General features: G+C 41.6%; 1 long non-coding RNA gene across 1 annotated transcript; it reads right to left on the minus strand.

Moving 5' to 3' along the window:
• Positions 1-237: 237 nt before the first annotated feature.
• On the minus strand, positions 238-760 carry LOC308578962. The gene is made up of 2 exons (XR_014004231.1): positions 679-760; positions 238-564 (listed from the first exon to the last, which is right to left on the minus strand). It is a non-coding gene; the product is annotated as an uncharacterized lncRNA (long non-coding RNA).
• Positions 761-18,609: the final 17,849 nt, after the last annotated feature.

Here is an 18,609-nt window from a genome sequence, read left to right on the forward strand (position 1 = left end):
GGCTGGGGGAGGATGCAATGCCAGTGGGATGATGGAGGAGGAGACAGCAGGCAGGGAAGATGCTGGGCGGGGGGGAGGGGAGAGACCCCCCCCAAAAAAATGAAGGGAGGTGGGTGTGCAGCTGAGCTCCCCCCCCATTTCGAGTATTCTGACAACCTATTGGACAACCTATTGCTTAATAGGTTTAATTCCACTTCCCATATTAATCATAATACAATACAGAACAATAAAATATAATACAATCCACATACCTTTATTGGCATTCCAAGTTAAGACATTTCAAAATGGCATCAGATAAAAAGTCTTTCTTCTTCCTCTTTCCTGTTTCCGAGAGATTTGAGTGGGGAAATCCTTTTGATTCCTCCATAATAAGAGGCAGAGGGGTGAGGGAGGCCAGGGCCACATCCACACCATTTAAAGAGCTATGAAGCTGCTTTAAACACTCATGGCTTCTTCCCCCAAAGAATCTGGGAGCTATAGTTTGAAAAGGCTGCAGAGAGCTGTTAGGAGCCCCCCTGCTCCCCTCCCAGAGTTCCCTGCCAAGAAGGGAAGCCTACTCCTAACCTAACCCTACTCCTGAGGCTAACACTAACCCTAACTCTAATGCTAACCCTTAAACCTTAACCCTTAACTAGAACTACAATTCCCAGAGCTCCCTGGCAAGAAGGGAAGCCTAACCCTACCCCTGACGCTAACCCTAACTCTAATGCTAACCCTTAACTAGAGCTACAATTCCCAGAGTTCCCTCACAAGGAGGGAACCCTACAGTTGTGGCCAATTTAATCCCATAGCACGTTGTCATGAGTCGTTATTCCACATGACGGGGGGGCCGCTCGGGATCTGGGGGACTCCGCCTGTCTATGCAAAACAGTTCCAGACGTAGATATATACACTTGTAGGCTTTTGTAGATACAAATATATACAGATACATATAAGTACAAAGAATCTCCATTGCTCCAAATAAACTCCAGAAATTCAAGATGTAACACTGGACAAGTAACACCAACAAACTGATGACTCACAGACTAACTGCAGACTACTATAGCAGCAACCAAAGGAGAAATGACTGCTGGGAGGAGTGCAGAGAGAAGAAATGCCCTGGTGCCTCTGCAGCAGCACAACTGGATGCCCTCATCTGGCCCAGCTGCAACAAAAAATGTCTCTCCTACATCAGTCTCTATAGCCACAGCAGGTGCTGCAATCATCCAACAACTTGACCTCACCCGTAAATGCTCAGTCGTCCATCATCTCCCAAGACAGACAGATGCCACTGAACTGAGCCAACATGCATTAATCCCAGATATAGCCAGAACACTGGTTTGCTAAAGCTACTGGTTTGGCTTACCTTGCACCTGAAATTAGCTCATCCATGGGGTGATTTAAACTCAGGAAGGAAATTAACCCCTTCCCATGTCCAGTTACTCCAGCACATCTGGACTTTGCCACAATACTCATACATATCAGTATATTAGCCACCATTGTTCATGAAAGAAAATGGCTTCATTGTATATACAGGATGAAGTTAATTTATACTGATCGTCTGTTTCTGAATGGGAGGCATACATTTTCAGACCACTATCTCAAACATCCATGCCAACACATGGGAAAGCAAAGACATTCACAGAAATATAGCAATATGTTTTAAAACATCTCTACTATGATAATTTTTTCTGGGTCCCTGCAAGACCATTTTTACAACTAGGTTTGATGACAGTGAGGATCGCTCTGTATGTTACCCAGAAATACTAAAACTGGAAGCCTGTGTTAATTGCACTTTGTGAGTAATGGTTGCCTCTTCCCTTTGGGGTCACTATAATATTGCTTCCATTGACACAGCAAAGATGCCCTCATTTATTTATTTATTTATTTAATAAAAAAACATTTATTCCTACCAGCTGCAGATGACTGACATGATATATTGAACTAAGTGAATTTGCTGTTTAATAACCTGCTTTATCTGAGCGCAAGCAGGATTTCATCAACCGGAAATTACCTTCACCCTTCACCCACAATACTCACCAAATTTCCTTGTAGCTTTCCCCAACCCATCACCTGTACCTTTCTCATTTTCCTCCACTTTCTGAGTCAGGGCATTTGTAAATAAATTTATAGCACAAACAAAATGCCACATTCCACAATGGGCAGTAAAAAAACCCCAGCCATTTATTTGTGTGCTTGTTGGAAAGGCTGCCAAAAGCTTGCCCAACACCCTCTGGTGGAAAATGCAGTAAATTCAGTGCCATCACAAACACATCAGATGTCTTACGTACCAGAGGTAGATAACTATCCTTCAAATATTTGTTGATGGGAAATGCAAGCCACACAACTTGGATTTAAATAATCTTTCATGTATTTGCTTTGGCAAAAAATAAAGATGCAACTGCTGTCTAAAATGCTGCCTGCTGGATGTATTTGCAATGCGGCAAGGTAAACAGCCAAAATTTCTATCTTTCTCACCAGGAAGTATGATATTGATTTAATATACAAACCTTGATTACTCATAATGCTTTTCTTAAATATGAAGCAGACGCTATGATCCTTGAGTGGCCTGGATTTTCATCTGAGCTAGGGAAGAATTCCTCTTTTCCTCCCACAGCCCCTTCCCCTCATTACCTCACTGCTATTCCAGTCACATGAGAGGGAGGGTCTATCACTCTCTTTCTGCGACCCTCAGGTGTCCCCTTGGCATCTGAACCACTAAAGTGAGAGCTCTGTTTATCCTAAGCCCACCTATGAAACCCCCGTGGCATCATCAAAAGTGCAATGAGATCCATTGCAACTCCAAACCCTCCCCAAGCCCCACCACAAACTCCCAAAATTCCCAGGGACAACTGACAACTGCTTTGCTCTTGTGGTAGTGTCTATTCCACTTTTCTTCTATTTGAGAGTTCAGAGTGGACAACGGCATGGGATTATTTTTAGATAAGAAACCATCACTTAAAGCACAGTAATGAACTGGATAGCAGTAGAATAATCTCTAGCAGAATCAACAGCAGCTGAGCAGCAGCAGAAAGGTTTAGCCAGTCATTAAGTTACACCAAAGTCCTCCTGAAGGAGCTGAAGTTTAGCCAGCCAATGGGATTTATATAATGGCCAGATGGCTTCCCTGCAAAGCATTGATGCCCAAGACTCCAAACATCCTCTTTTTGATGCTTACCCATTACCATAAAAATAGAGATGCAATGCAAGAATTTGGGTGGCAATTGGACTCTATGAGAGGGAATGTACAGGAGGAAATGGTCCTTAAGAGATCCAGATCCTAAGCCATTAGAGACTTTAAATGTAGGAGTATCAAGAATCATGTATCAAACTTTATTTTGGTCACGTATCAGCAATCAACCAATCAATCAATCAATCAATCAATCAATGATTGATTGATTGATCACGTATCAGCATAAGAGAAAACATACAAATAAACTGAACACAGAAGACTTAAAACAGGTAAACAGGTAAGGGATAATTGGGCACCATACACAACTGCACAATGGATTTGGTCTCAAACAGTTTGAGGGCTGCAGGTATGTACTGTCTGCCTTAAGTCCTCAGGTACCTGAGTATTGCATTTATGCTTCTCTAGGCATTCCCTGATAAATAACCCCTGTGGGCTTTTCTGCTTCCCGAGGAGTGAAGAGTTATACCCAAATATTTCAAGCAGGTGACCTGCTTGATCTTATGGTCATCAATGTACCATGAACAAGGTTTGGACCTTTTGGCAAAGACCAAGATTTTGGTTTTCTGATCATTTAGTTTTAGTTTGCTCTCCTTGCAAACTAGTGCTGCTAGTGTTTTCATGACTCTTTTAAGGCTTATAGGAGTTCTTGAGAGGATTGCTGCATCATCCGCACAGGAATATGCTTTCCTGCTAGTTTTGGAGGGTGGGAGTTCATATTGTGGAAGAGGGGTACCAATATGAACCCACACTTGATGCCTTTCTTGGTTTCAATTGTGTTAGACAGATGCCCCTGAGAGGCATCATGCTTTTAACAAGGGCCCTTCATGTAGTGTGAGTATCAAGTATGGCAGGCGTCTGTCTAATGTGGAGGTCTCCAATTTTTTCAAGGGCACCGTTTAGAATGTAGAGGCTTAGTTTGAAAAACATATGTGCTAGGCAGAGACCCACAAAGTTCTACATTCAGTCTTTTGAGGCTCGAGTTGTAAGTAGGCCTTCAACCTCCAAATCTGGTGGGGTATGGCCAAACCGTGTGTATAAAGTTTGGTCGTTCGGCCGTAGTCAGGCATTTAAGATCCCTCCCAGTACCACCATTGCATTTGGATTTTGCAGTATAATGTCTGCAACATATCCTTCCAGCTCACCCCATTGGGCTTTGATCTCTGATTTCTGAAGCACTGGGGGCATGTAAGCATTCATAATCAAGAGAGCCTTCTTGTTAAGGTTGAGCAGAGTAGCATTGGCATATATCCTAAGTGAAGGGAGGGGCCTTGGTGTGGAGCTGGTGTTGGTAGAAATAAGAATTCCGAATCCCCCTTTTGCTCTGCTGTGCCTCTTACCCGGTTCTGCTCCCAATCTTCAACTTAAATGTAGGAATTGAGTTGAGATAGGCATAAGTTCACAAATGGGAATCTACCTAATTCACTCTTCCTTGAAAATTCACATTTCTCCTAATGTGATGCAGTTACAACTGTAATTGTTTAAGATTGGTTTTAACTGTAACTGCTTATAGATGTTTTTAATTTTAATTGTTTTTAGAATGTTTTAATCTGTGTTAGAATGTTTTTGCTTGGTTTTTGTTTTTTAAATTGCCTATGTGTTTGTTCCCCTGGGCTCCTTCAAAAGGAAGGGATATAAATTCAGTTAATAACAATAATATATTTCATCATCAAACCTTTATTGGCATCACTTACAAACATTCAGAATAAATAAGCCAGTGCGATCTCGTCGCCATTTCAACAGTACAGTCATTTGCCAAAGGGAAGAAGAGGCGAGCAATCTATTTCATCTCTGTACTGTATATCTGTATGTACCCCTGAAATTGAGAGGACATAACTTTCATAATATCCCATATATGTCATTGCAATCTGCAATCTGCTAGATTTACATTTTGTTCATATTTCCGCTGGTTCAGTCTTCTTGTTTCACTCTCGCACTGATTTTGACACCTTGTGAGGAAGAAACAAAACCTCATATTTGGCACTTTTGTCTTGGGCCATCTCATTTGAGACTGACACCTTGGGAATTCTGACCAAACATCTCATGCATATTCTTCATTCCGTGTCATGAATATTTAAGAACATCCTGGAAAGATAACTTTGCTTAGAAAGCTGGATAACAGTATTGTATTTTGAATACCACAGACAATTCTATGAAAGAATGAAAAACTCTTTTTCTCCTATAAAATGTGATTAGTTTTAGATTGCTCATTCTGTAAAATCATACATTTGTCAGCTGCTGCAACCATGGAATGCTATATAATTCTTTCTTAACTTTCTGTAATGGCAATGGATGAAAACTGAATTTACCAGCATACACATTCTCATCACTCCATGCGGTGATTATTGCTAACCAGGAAAATCCCAAATCCTTGATTCAATGCTATATAAATTAGATGTAGTTCATGCAGGAAATAATGGAAAAAGATGTGCTCTCTCATTAATGAGCTCCAGTTTTATAAACATGTGAAGAAATTTTAAAACCTAGATATTCCACTCACTGCAGCGTTATCCATTAGAAGCAATATTATTTCAAAAGCAATCATTCTTGACAAACTACTTCAATTCCAAAAGCAACATAGATCATAAACAGAGTTCAAAGCTTTTTCAAAGTGCATCTGTGATTCCCCTTGCTCCTTTTTATTATTAAAATGAGCAATCTAAGGTAGAGACACTCTTCTAAATCAACATTTTAAAGAAGGCTTACCCTCTCCACAGAGTGATTTTGTCTTCACTCTGTTGCTTTCAAGTGATTTAATAAGCCAATAAAAATTGCATCTCACTTAAACTTTCCCCCCCCCCCTTTTGTATCAGTGGGGGTGGATGGATCAGAAGGTGGTTGACTCTCCTTCACCGGGTATGTCTAAACAGAAACTGGATGGCCCATCTGTTAAATAATCTTTAGCTGTGGTTTTTGACTTGTAAGAAGTTGGACTTGATGACCAAACTCTACAGTTCCATGATTTTATGGATAAGTCTATCTCTAACCCATGTCAATGCTGTAAGTGTTCAGCATGTGGAATAAATGATGGTGGATGACACCTTTTAGGGGAGGTGTCATAACACAGCCATTCCACCAGAGGTTGCTGAAGGGACTAAGTGGCATGCCTCTTTTAATTCTACCATCTTCAGAGGAGCTAGGAAAACAGGCCTTTCATTGTTTTTTTAATTGACAGTGATCCCAGTAAATGTCACTGAAAAGTAGCAACAACTTTTTTCAGATGCACACCCCACCCTCAGCCCAATGAAAAGTGGGATTGTTGGTACTTGCACCCACAACCATTGAGAATAAAAGCACATGAAAAGTCCTGCTGGAACAGGCCAAATGCTCATTTGGTCTAGAATCCTGTTTTTACAGATCTTCTTCTTCTTTGGTGATCACTCGTAGCCGAGTAAGATTGTCTTCCATAAACACAGTTTTAACAATGAGTCCGTAAATGACTGTGGAGGCCAATTCTGGATCCACACATCCTTCCACAGTGGGGACATTGGTTTTCGGGCGGGAGTTGATCATGGTGTGGATTTGCCAAGCATGTCTTCCTCTTAGCATGTTTCTCCATTGTGTCCTGAGTTCGAGTGTCTTCAAAGCCCATGACACCTTTGGTAAAGTCTGTTCTCCAACTGGAGTGCTCGCAGGCAAGTGTTTCCCAATTGTTGGTGTTTATACTACATTTTTAAAATTTGCCTTGAGACAGTCTTTAAACCTCTTTTGTTGACCACCAGCATTACGCTTTCCATTTTTAAGTTCGGAATAGAGTAGTTGCTTTGGAAGACAATAATCAGGATTCCGCACAACATGACCAGTCCAACAAAGTTAATGTTGAAGAATCACTGGTGATCTTTGCTTCTTCCAGTACACTGATATTAGTTCGCCTGCCTTCCCAAGTGATGTGTAATTTTTTTCAGAGACATCATTGATGGAATATTTCAAGGAGTTGGAGATGGCATTTATAAGTGGTCCATGTTTCACAAGCATACAGTAAGGTTGGTAGTACAATAGCTTGGTAAACAAGCATTTTGGTTTCCCTGTGAAGGTCCCAATCCTCAAATACTCTGCACTTCAATTGGGAGAAAGTCACACTCGCAGAGCTCAGGCAATGCTGGATTTCGGCATCAATGTCAGCCCTTGTGGAAAGATAACTGCTCAGGTAGGAGAAGTGACCAACATTTTCCAACGTTACACTATTGAGTTGGATTTGTGGCGCTGCAGAAGGGTTATTTTGTACTTGGTAGTACAGTACTTTGTTTTTTTGGATGTTGAGCAATAGGCCAAGCTTTTTGTAAGCTTCTGTGAAGATATTTAGAATGGTTTGGAGGTCATCCTCTGAGCATGCACACACTACATTGTCGTCAGCATACTGAAGCTCTATGACAGAAGTTACGGTAAGCTTACTCTTTGCTTTCAGCCTGCTCAGATTGAAGAGCTCTCCATCTGTTTGATATATGACTTCTATTCCGGTGGGGAGTTTGCCTTTGACAAAGTCTAGGATCATGGCAATGAAAATAAAGAATAGAGTTGGGGCAATAACACAACCCTGTTTAACACCTGAGTGGTCAAACAGATGCCTTAGGGAATCCTGAAAGTGTTCTCTTGAATTACAATTCCCAGCAACTGGTATTCAGAGGCAAATAACCTCTGACAATAAAGATAGAACCAGGATGCTGAAGTAGCCATTAACTGGCCATGAATTTCTCTAGTCGTCTTTTAAAGCTATCCAGAGGCCCTGCCTTTGATATTTGTGGATTTGGCATACCATCAGAAAATGGGCACCAGTTTACATACATAATTGGCTATGTAAATGGCATTAGCCTTAGGTAACATATGGATTGATCTACAATAGTCAAACAAGTTGTACTTTCTGAATCTATCCATGGTATCTATCCATGACTTAGTAGTCATGTTCTGAATAGACTCATTTATTTTAGTGGACCTAATTCAAGCTTTCAGTGAGCCTACTCTGAGTATGAATAACACTGGGTATCACTCTGGGATTCAAGTACTCTAATATTATTGAAATTCTTTTCTTCTTTCAATACCAAACCATTTCTTAAAGAACACACTAAGATTTTCAGCGGAATCCATCAGGAACCAAAGAATTTAGCACTTCTACATGCAGCTCAACATCTGTCATGCCTTATTTATCAACACAACGTATATAATTTTGTTCTGTTGGCTGGAGGCAGCCCTGGTTCTGGATTTGTTTTCCTCTGGGGAACCCTGTCTTTTCCATCATTAAAGGGAATGCATCTTATCCTTGCCCAATTGAAGACTAGGGCATACAGAATTATTTATGATGTATTGATCCCTCATGAGACCAGTCTAATCACAGTGGGGAGAGAGGGGAACAAAATCATGAGGTGTTGAGAGAGGAGATCTTAGTGAACACCATTGCAAAAGCTTCCTGTCCACCTTCCACCCTCAAAAAACCCCCCACATTTCCATTTATTTCACTAATCTATGCATTTTTATGTACAACTTCCCTTAATAAAAGCATTTTTGTACACATTGGTTGGTGGGATCACTGCATTGCAGCATTTGTAGAAGTTCGAATTTCAAATGATGATAAACTTTTAGTTTATGAATTGGTTCAAAAGTGGCAAATTGGGTAGTTCTCCCCACATCCCAATCATGGGAGGTTGATGGTGCTGGAGATGGGGTAGCAGAACTAGAACACTCGTTCCCATTCTCTCTCATTGCATGAGAGATTTAGAATGCTTGAATGCGACTTACAACTGCATGCACACATACACTAGCACAAAAGACTGTTGATGCAATCAATCATTCAGTCATGTCACATCAATGCCCTAAAATGGCCTCAACCCTATATACTTGAAGGAGAGTCTCCACCGCCATCATTCAGCCCAGACACTGAGGTACAGCTCTGAAGGCCTTCTCATTGCGAGAAGTAATGTTACTGGGAACCACACAGAGGGCCTTCTCGGTAATGGCACCTCCTGTCCTGTAGAATGCCCTCCCATCAGATGTCAAACAGAGAAACAGCTATAAAACTTTCCGAAGGTGTCTGATGAAAGCCCTTTTTCAGGAAGTTTTAAATGTTTGATGTCTCACTGTGTTTTCATATTGTGTTGGAAGCCATTCAGAGTGTCTGGGGCAACCCAGTCAAGTGACTGGGGTAAAAGTAATATATGATGATTATGATGCATGTCAGAAATATGAAGAGGAGAAAACAATTGGATATGAATGGAAATCTGGGTCAAACCACAAGCTATCTAGTTTGAGAATTTATATTAGCAATTCTTCTGAAGATGCACCTGCTTGCTCTGACCTTTAACACCCAAACTGCAGCATTCGAGGACTCACCCAATCCATGCGACTGTTATTTGCTTTAAATGATAGATAGCAATAATAATATCAGAATTCAGGAAAGGTGGAATAATTGGGGTGGGGGGATTGTTGGGAAATTATTTGGGAATACCAGTTAATCCAAATTCCCAGATAGGTGGGGAACTACAAAGAAAAAATGGCTGACTGCCTGAATTCAAAAATAGTGTTTAGCCAAAGCAGCCCCCATCAGAGTTCAAAACACAGATCTATAGAGTATTTGCAAATCACAGGAAATATAGGTTAGACCTTCAAATTTCCCAGCATTAAGTGCTCAAAATTGTGCTCCCCTGCCTCTACCCCTCTTGGAGAGAACAGAACACAGACAGAGCACAAACATTAGTAGGTTTAAATGCTTTATTTACAGTAATAACAGGTCAATCATCATTCAGTACTACAGCTGCAGACAAGGTTTTATTGGTCTGGAGCATCAACCTCAGATGTGTGCTTAGCTTACATGGTTCAAAAAACGAAGAGGGAGGGAGAGGAGCAGGAAACAGACAATACTTCCTATCTCCCTGAAGGTGGTAAGGTGTGACCTGGCAGTGCCTTTGCTAGACATTTATATCTCTGTGATTCTTAATCCCTTATTTACTGGTATTAAAAGACTGCATGAGCTGCAGGAGGAGGGAGTCAGTGTGATTTCTGGATTTCTGGATACTTCCAGACAACTTATTTATTGAGGTTTCATCCTGGTTTGCTTGCAAGGAGATTAGATGATGTGGATTTTGTAAAGAGCATTCATTCTGATTTGTCTAAGGGGAGGTTAGGTGAAGTTGCATCAAAGCAAGCTTTATCCCACATTTTCTGGTGCATTTTCTCACTGCTTTCCTTATTGCACAAACTCCAAAGTGGGTTTCTTGCACAAAACCTCCCAAGCAATCCCACCCCCAAATAGAGAGAGCCTGGAAGTACATTTTCTCTCTGCCACTCAAGCCAAAAAAGGAACTGATATTTAACCTACCAGACTCTATATATGTTATGGAGATATTGTTCCTGGAAATCTCTCTTTATTCCCTCATTCTAGCGCCACTCTGACTTGATGTGTTTTATGAGAGAAACAGTTAAAGAATTTTTCAGCAATGAACTGCAATATCTCAGACCAAGCCTGTTTTTTCCCCTCTAGAGAGTACTACACTGAATTATACTTACATCATGGTCTGTTTTGCAAACTGTTTTCTATTCCAAAGATCACTTTATGTTTGCAGATCTTTTAAACCTACTGACATATATAGTTGCCTTTTGCTATATGAGTCAGTTTATCTCCCTCTCTCTCTCCATTTCTCCCTCTCTCTCTTTCTCTCTGTGTGTCTGTGTGTGTGACAGAGAGAGGGTGACTACTGTAGTGAAATGATGCTACTCGTCCTGAGAATTCTAACATTGACTGGACATCTGAAATGCCTGCAGTTGCAAACTTCCTCTTCCTTCCCCTCCCCTTTACCCTCTTAAGCAGATGCATGTGAAAATCAATGAAATATGGAGAGATCCTCATTTTGGCACTTAAAATGAAGCTAATTCATTTGGGAAGCTCACTTCCCAACATGGCTCAGTACTGCAGACCCTCCAAGTGTCCCTATTTTCCAGGGACAATTCCAGATTTACAGCAGCCATTCCAGTTTCTGATTTGATCCTGGAATGTCCTCCTTTTCCTTAGGATGTTCCCATGTTCATCAGAGAAATGTTGGAGGGTATGGAGTTCTGCAACCCCATGTTAGGTATCATTCATCAAGAAACAAGAAAAGGGTGCAGATAACTTTAAGGACGTTTTCTATGAGTTCTGGGTGTGGTTTTCCAGACTAATTAGGCACAGCTGATGATGTGTATAAAGACAGAAGAAGTTGCAGTTTGCAACTGCCTGCAGAAAGAGAACACCCACATGCTTTGTGTTTGTTGTTTGCATAGTCGTAATGAAACTGTTGTTTGAGTATTTTACATCAGTCTTGCTGTTCTGTCATCTGCTGCCAGGGAAAATTCGCATCCAACACCCCCAAGCCAAGGAGGTAAATAACTATACAACCTTTAGAAAACATCTAAAGGCCAGTGGCAGAGCTTCATGCTCCATCACTGGGGGCGGAGAGCAGGTGAGGGCAGGGCTGGTGTGCATCCTGGGGGCGCCCAGTTTGGGCGGGGGGGGTGTCACCCTGGGAATCGTGCTGCCGGGGGTGGTGCACTTTCCCCGCACTCCTCTTCCTCCGCCAGTGCTGAAGGCAGCCCTGTATAGGGAAGTTTTTTAATGTTTAATGTTTTATTAGGTATTTATATATGTTGGAAGCTGCCCAGAGTGGCTGGAGCAACCCAGTCAAATGGGCAGGGTCGTAGTAATAATAATAAAAATAATAATAATAGGACATCCCTGTTTTCATTGGAGAAATGTTGGAGGCTATGCAGTACTGCACATCTGTATGCACTGAAGGCTCGAAAATGAATATGATGTTAGTAATTGGACAAAAGAGTGGGAGTGTAGTTAAAGAACAAAAGCTGGTAAGAAAGAATGCTTGAGTAGTCCAAGCTTTGGAACTACTATGAGCTGACTTGTTCCAAATTTCCTGGACTAATGTGTGCATTTAAACTTAATTATGTATTGACTATCATAATTCTAATGGGTTTGGATGCAAAACTATTCGCTCAAAAATCTCCCTCCACTCCCTCTCCCCCCCCCCCATATAGCTGCATATCTTTAGAAACATTTTTAAATGTGTAATTTCAGGTAAAATACTCTTTAAAATGCATATTTAAATATATACTTTAAATCATGTTTTTTTTTGGGGGGGGAAATCTGCAGATAAACAAGAGAATACAGATATAAATAAACACATGCAAAAAGTGGCATAGACTGTAAGTATATCTATCGACCTATCCGTTTCTATATGTGTGATGCTTTAAAAGCGGATCAATGAATTTCATAAGGAGGGAGAAACAGTTTTATTTCATGTTTCGTAGCTTGCTATTGAATAGTGATGCTTGAGAGATGTGTTTGCTCCATATAAGAGAGTGTGCTGACCTGATCTGGACCTCTTGAAGCACTATGCAGACTGAAAGGCATTTGTGTGGATCAGTCTGAAAGCTGTCTTTTATTTTATCTTACTTCCTTTTAAAAGAGGATTTTCTAGCTACTTAGTTCAATTAGAAACTACAGCACATGCAAAAACGGACTTGAAAATGACCCCTAGACTTTAGTAGTCGTAGGAGCCAACTCCTAGTAGCTGAGGGAGCTTTGGCCCCCCACAATGAAATATTTGAGCTTTGGCCCTCACAATGATGCTGGACATTCCCATTCAAATGGTGGTGTGTGTGCACTGCATCATGTGATTGATTATGCAAGGCGGGGCTTACCTTAGCCCCCACAGTATTTCATTCAAGTTGGCCCCCCTGCTGGTAGTAAATAATGTTTTCCATTGTAGAACTCAACAGGGAGAAGGATTGGGACAAAACCAAAATGGGTACTCTGTCTGCCATTTGTTCTGGCTCCATCTACTGTTGCATTCTGCACCAGCAGTTCCAATGGGCACTATCCACCACTGTTATGGGGAAATTGAAGCTGCAGAATATTGAATTTTAAAAAAGTCACTCCCATTGTCGGTTAATGGAAATGACATACAAATAGAGTTTTTCTGTACCAATTGTTCCTGTCAGCTGTCCATCTTCTGAAATAATGAAGCTCTCCACATCATAATCATTTCAGAGATTCCAATGAGCTTTTCTATAGAGCTCCCAAGCACACTTATCTTTATAATGTCTACTATTTTCTCCAAACAATTGAGCTCATGTTAGTAAGTTCTGCCTCAGACTAAGCCACTAATAATTGCCTGAGCGTCAGACTCTTGAAACAATTGGATGCGTGGGCTAGCTGAGATTGTCTGCTAAAGTGAGATAGCAACTTTTAATATACATGTCCAATTTTACTTTTTACACACATTTCTGGTCTTAATGTGTGTGGGGTTTTTTTTTAAAAAAAACTCCTGCACGAGATAACCCATTCAAACCCCTAATTAACAATTATATCAGTAGCTTCAAACAATTAATCCATACAATTTTTGCTTAGAAACTTGAAGGGATTTCAAAACCAAGCATTTCACAGAGACAAACCACCATACAGTATACAAACCACCAGAGAGAGAGAGAGAGAGAGAGAGAGAGAACAGGTTTTTTATAGAGAAAATCAGCTAGTTGTTTAAAGGAGAAAAAGAGAAGTGAGTATTTGTTCAACAATATTTTCCTTGCAATGGAAAACGATATAAATGATATCTTTTCCTTTTTGCTCAATGAGCATAATAATTAGAGCTTATCCAGATGTTCAGTTTTATGAGAAAATTTCTGAGATTATGGATTGTCTCCAATGTTGGTTCTACTTAGTGAAGATACATTGAAATTAATGGGCCTAAGCTATGTTAATCATTTTTTGGTGGTGACCACCATCTCCCATCAATGTCTTGAAGGAACACTCAGTCCAGGATGCAAAATGGTGGTCAGGCACTCAACACAGTTGCTCCTTCCATTCACAATGTCAGATTAAACAAAGGGGGAGAGGAAGTATTAGGAAAATGTGAAGGGGAGCTACTCATAGACCCCCACCCTTGTGAAGCTATTGGAGAAAATTGGTGAAATCCCACAAACATGGTGGGGAATTTTGAGAAGCCATTTGCACACAGTTATAATAACAACCAAAAGCTTGTGAACTAAATATTTCTTGCAAAGGACTATGGATAGCAAAACATAGCCAAAGTGTTATATGCAATTTCTGATTTTCTTGGCTGTGACTAAGACAATGGTCCACACCAATCTCAGCTGAGCAGTGTGAGATTCCAGGGCTCTTGGCACTTTACCAGGCTTTCTGTTACTTTGGAACAAGGCACGGCAGAGACATTAGTGTCTTAAAGAAATTAGGTTTATTTACACACATGTACATCTGTGTTTAGTTGGAGGCAATACTGAACATTACACTCCAAGAGTGTCTCATGTTGCTACCCCAGACCCTCTGTGTCCCTGTTTTCCAGGGACGTCCCTGATTTAGAGAAGTCATCCCAGTTTCTGATTTGATCCCAGAATGTCCCACTTTTCCTTAGGATCTCCCTGTTTTCATCAGATAAATGTTGGAGAGTATGTGATTCCTAGGGACGGTGTTGGTGCTGTGGGTTAAACCACAGAGCCTAGGACTTGCCAATCAGAAGGTTGCGGTTCGAATCCCCGCGATGGGGTGAGCTCTCGTTGCTCGGTCCCTGCTCCTGCCAACCTAGCAGCTCGAAAGCACATCAAAGTGCAAGTAGATAAATAGGTACCGCTCTGCCGGGAAGGTAAATGGCGTTTCTGTGCGCTGCTCTGGTTCGTCAGAAGCGGCTTAGTCATGCTGGCCACATGACCTGGAAGCTGTACGCCGGCTCCCTTGGCCAATAAAGTGAGATGAGCACCACAACCCCAGAGTCGGCCACGACTGGACCTAATGGTCAGGGGTCCCTTTACCTTTATGTGATTCCTGGCCAGAAAGCTGATTCTACTTGCCTTTTTACACTGCTAAGCTATCATGCACTAGGGTGAAGACTTCAAACATTTAGTAATTACAACTCTAGAAATTATGGGGCACAGTATCTGGTACCCAGGACTTTTAGGGAGATCTCCTCTCCCCCCCCACACACAAAAGAAATATAACAATACATTTGGAGCACTATGATACTACTTTGAATAGTGATGGCTTCTCCTAAGATGCCTAGAAGATGGGATGTGGGTGGCGCCGTGGGTTAAACTACAGAGCCTAGGATTGCCAATCAGAAGGTTGGCGGTTCGAATCCCCACAATGAGGTGAGCTCCCATTGCTCGGTCCCTGCTCCTGCCAACCTAGCAGTTTGAAAGCACATCAAAGTGCAAGTAGATAAATAGGTACCACTCCGGCGGGAAGGTAAACGGTGTTTCCATGCGCTGCTCTGGTTTGCCAGAAGCGGCTTAGTCATGCTGGCCACATGACCCGGAAGCTGTACGCCGGTTCCCTCGGCCAGTAAAGTGAGATGAGCACCGCAACCCCAGAGTCGGCCACTACTGGACCTAATGATCAGGGGTCCCTTTACCTTTTACCTGTTTGTCTCCCAGAGCTATGATTCTCAGAGTAGTTTAACATCACAAGGAACACCTGGGCCAATAGTCTGACTCAATATATGGCAGGTTCCTTTGTTCTATTCACAATGACCAGGGATTAGAAACTGTTGTTCAGTTAGGTAATTTTAGACTGGACTTCATGGTCCCACTGTCTTCAGATAAAAATATATGCATTTCTTCCCTTTTCCCAAAGTATGACTAACCAACCCTATTCCATTTGTGAGTCGTCCTGCTCATTCTGTCAGACGGGACTTCTGACCTGAAGTTCTGTCCCAACAACACAGGAGCTGAAAAGATAATAATGTCTGTTTGATGTGCAATGGGAGAGAGTTTCAAAGCATAGATACTTTCACATTAAAGGCTTGATTCATACACTGCATGGAATGCTCCACCTGATGAGATGGTTTCTGCTGGAAGTCCTCTCTCCTACCAGAGTGCAGTAATTGGTTGGGTATGTACATGAGAGGTAGGTTAATATTTAATCCAAGCTTTACAGGAGTTTGGATATCAGTGCCGGCACTTTTAACTTAGCCTGGTAGCTAATTGGCAGCCAGTTGTGGTGCAAATAAAATTCACCTTGGAGATCCATGCCCAAGAGTCTGCTTCCAAATTCCAAACCTCTTTTTGAATTTGAATACAAAGTTGTTCCCCACCCTGACATCCACCTAGTTTATCCTTGACTGAAAGGGGAAAGGGATGGAGGTGTTTGCCTTTCTGGTCCATAGCAGATATAGCACACCATTAATAATCCCCCAATAATGCATTATGAATTGAAAGGGGAGGGGAAACTGCTTGGATTGCTAAAACAAAAAAGAACAATGAAACATATATGATCTTTCAACACTCAGCAATAAACGGCACATGAATTATTTGAATGAATGGAAGAAAAGGTGATTTACTAGAATGTTTCATGGTGCTCTCAGCCCTTAAAAGCTTTGCAAAGTAGATTAGGTTATTAGAAAGAAGAATCCCCCTTTTCTTCCATCCGTACCCTCAAGTCTTCCTTTTGGCTCCTGTGTGCTTCAATTGATCTTAATATATTTTAATCAAGGGGAACTGTGTGCCAGCTCTGTAGCATATAATAAAACAAGCCAGAGTGATCTGCTAATAAGCACCACACAGGGAAAGGAACAAATATGAATTATGCTGTCCAAAATAAACAGGTGCTTTAATTGGAATACTTTTTGCTTCATCCACCAATGCTCACAGGAAACCTACTCTCATAATCACAGTTGTGTTTTTTAGAGAAGGAAAACAACGACACATAACTTAATTTCGCAGTGTCAGAGAAAGCACTGAGATTTTGAGATAAAGCTTTAACTTCCCCCGTGCTCTCATTGGTTGGTATTTCCTTTTCCAAATTACACAAATCCCCTACAGTGGAGAAAAATATTGTTATAACTTTATGATCGGCATGTGATGACCAGTTCTGATGTATATTTCAATACACATTTCTCTCACCCCTTTGAGGATTTCAAAGGAAATGCAGAGTGAATTAGGGCAGTGGAGATGGGGGTGGGTAATCATGAGGGAACCAAACCATCAAGAGATAGAGGATCTTAATGGGTAATGCATTGGACTTGGGTTCCAGTCTAGCTCACCCATATGGTGCTATCTTGGATTACCCAGGCTAGAGGGAAACACACACTGGCTTCTACCATTGGCCATGAAATCTAGGTCATTGCATTGCCTGCCTCTAAGGAACAATACCAACGGGAAATTACACCAATTCTCCTAATCACCCAGGGAACCTATGGTGGAGGGTGTGTAAGAAACCAAATAAATAATGATAATGATGTACTATATATATTGAAAATGGTTTATCCATTTCTTCTCCATGGGTTCAGATACCTCTTGAGATATCATTGCGAAATTCAGCATGAGGGTTTGCAGGGTGGAGGCATTGCCCAACTTGGCACTTGGTTCCTGAGAGGGAGACAGCAATATTCATCTATGTTTTAAGGCTGGACACCATTTTGAATTAAGATGGTGGACTGAAATGTGGCTTTAGTGTGACATCAACAGTCCAAACTGCAAATGATTTGTTTGCCTCTGAAGTTATTGTTACCCTGAGCTCCTGTTGTTTGGTCCTGGCTCCTGCCAACCTAGCAGTTTGAAAGCACGCAGTGCAAGTAGATAAATAGGTACTGCTCTGGCAGGAAAGTAAATGGCATTTTTGTGCGCTGCTCTGGCTTTGCCACATGACCCAGAAAAACTGTCTGCAGAAGCAGAAAAACGGTGGCTCCCTCGGCCTGTAAAGCGAGATGAGCACCACAACCCCAGTGTCATTCACAACTGGACTTAACTGTCAGGGGTCCCTTTACCTTTACCTTACAATTGGATGGCAGTTTGTATCAAGATGGCAGACTGAACCTTTCAAAACTTCACTTATTTTAACCACTGATCTCTTTGGTTTCTTAGAATGCCTGAGCACTGCTACCTATGAGCCTGCTTGTAAAAGTAATAGCAGTACAGTGGTGCCTCGCAAGACGAAAATAATCCGTTCCGCGAGTCTCTTCGTCTAGCATTTTTTTCGTCTTGCGAAGCAACCCTATTAGCGGCTTAGCGGCTTAGCGGTTTAGCGGCTTAGCGGCTAAAAGGCTATTAGCGGCTTAGCGGCTTAGAAAGGGGGCCGCGAAAAAAATCACAAGACTCGCAAGACTTTTTCGTTTTGCGAAGCAAGCCCATAGGGAAATTCGTCTTGCGAAGCGCATCGAAAAACGGAAAACCCTTTCGTGTAGCGGGTTTTTCGTCTTGCGAGGCATTCGTCTTGCGGGGCGCCACTGTAGTAGTAGTTACATTTATATCCCAGTTTCCTTCAAGGAGCTCAATTTGGCATTCATGGTTCTATTCCTTCTCCATGTTATCCTCACAACAATCCTGTGAAGTAGTTTAGGCTAAGGGACATTGACTGGTCTTCAGCCAGCTTTGTGGCTGAGTAGCTATTTGAATACTGGTCTCCACATCTTAGCCCAACATACTATACCACTTATGCATTTCAGGATACATCCAGA

Source organism: Podarcis bocagei (assembly GCF_964188305.1).
Source record: "Podarcis bocagei genome assembly, chromosome: Z".
NCBI lineage: Eukaryota > Metazoa > Chordata > Lepidosauria > Squamata > Lacertidae > Podarcis > Podarcis bocagei.